The sequence below is a fragment of the Empidonax traillii genome, unplaced genomic scaffold (genome assembly GCF_003031625.1).
Source record: "Empidonax traillii isolate 1590-97213 ecotype Southwest subspecies unplaced genomic scaffold, ASM303162v1 scaffold2664:size26575, whole genome shotgun sequence".
Classification (NCBI taxonomy): domain Eukaryota; kingdom Metazoa; phylum Chordata; class Aves; order Passeriformes; family Tyrannidae; genus Empidonax; species Empidonax traillii.
In genome coordinates this window covers 1-1,445 of record NW_020957857.1, presented here as the reverse complement: position 1 = coordinate 1,445, position 1,445 = coordinate 1, and the positions used below count along the sequence as shown (strand labels likewise).

At 54.3% G+C, this 1,445-nt stretch overlaps 1 long non-coding RNA gene across 1 annotated transcript in view; it reads left to right on the top strand.

The window, feature by feature from the left end:
• LOC114072123 overlaps positions 1-1,429 on the top strand; it is an 18,801-nt gene extending 17,372 nt beyond the window's left edge. The window contains exon 3 of the long non-coding RNA XR_003574133.1: positions 1,418-1,429. This is a non-coding gene — a long non-coding RNA (uncharacterized LOC114072123). The remainder of the gene's footprint in view (positions 1-1,417) is intronic.
• Positions 1,430-1,445: the final 16 nt, after the last annotated feature.

Below are 1,445 nucleotides of genomic sequence, written 5' to 3'. Positions count from 1 at the left end.
TTATCATATAATAAATTCCAATTTGAGAACTGATTATATCCTGAGACTGTTTCTCACAAATTGGGGAATATTTAGAGACTGTTTCTCACACCCTGCATGGTCCCAGTCACTCCCAGTCACCACAGTAGAGTTCCAGCCACTCCTAGTATGGTTCCAGTCACCAGCAGTGTGATCCCAGTATATCCCAGTCACTCCCATTACCATCCCAGTCACTCCCAGTAGGAATTCAGTCACTTCCACTAGGGTCCCACTTTCTCCCAGTCACCCCCAGTATGGCTCCAGTCGCTCCCAGTGCATTCCATTAGGATTCCAGCATGAGCCCAGACACTCCTTATACAGTCCCAGTCACTCCAGTATGAACCCCCTCATTCCCAGTGAGCGGTTTCATACTGGACCCTTCCTCACTCATTAAGATGCCATTTACCCCCAGCACAGTCCCAGTTCCTCCCAGTCACCCAGGATGGTTCCTGTCACTCCCAGGATGGTTCCTGTCACTCCCAGGATGATTCCTGTCACTCCCAGTCTCTCCCAGTATATCCCAGTCACCCTCAGCATGCTCCCACTCATTCCCAGTATGATTCCAGTCACTCCTGGTCTCTCCCAGTTGCTCCCAGTTTCCTCCAGTGTGGTCCCACTCATTTCCAGTTGCCCCCAGTAGCTTCCAGCATGATCCCAGTTGCTCACAGCCACTTCCAGTCACCCCCAGTGCACTCCCAGTTGCTCCCAGTATGATCCCAATCACCTCCAGCATGATCCTACTTGTTCCCAGTATATCCCAGTTGCTCCAACATGGTCCCAGTTGCCCCCAGCATGCTCCCACTCACTCCCAGTATGATCCCAGTCACCCTCACTGTGGTCTCAGTTGCTCCCAGCATGGGCCAAGCTTCTCCCACTGTGATCCCAGTATGATCCCAGTTGCCCCCAGCATGGTCCCAGTTGTTCCCAGTTGCCCCAGCACAGATCCAGTCGCTCCAGGTAGGATCCTGCTCTTCCCTCCTGACAGTCCCAGTCAATCCCAGTTACTTCTCTTGTAGATCCAGTCACTCACAGTTCCTCCCAGTTGCCCCCAGCCTGGTCCTAATTCCCCTTCACACAGTCCCAGTCGCTCCCAGTGTGGTCCCAGTCACTCCCATTAGGGTTAGCTGCCCCGAGGGATGAGCGAGGAGCGGCAGCCGTGGAATGGTTGCCCGGGGTGTGGCCAGGGAGGTGGGAATGGAATCAAATCGAGAGGAGAGAATTAAATACACTAAAGGAGCCACCCCGAGTCACCGAAAGAGCTGCCCCGAGGGACCCGCTGTCGGGAGCCATCAAAGGGCTGCACCGAGGGCAGGGCGAGGTGGGAATAGAATTAAATGTAGAAAATAAAGGAAAGATAATAAAGAGCCACACCAAGGGAGTCGTGCCACCCCGGATCGAGAAGAGCCACACGGAGGGACCAGCGGGGC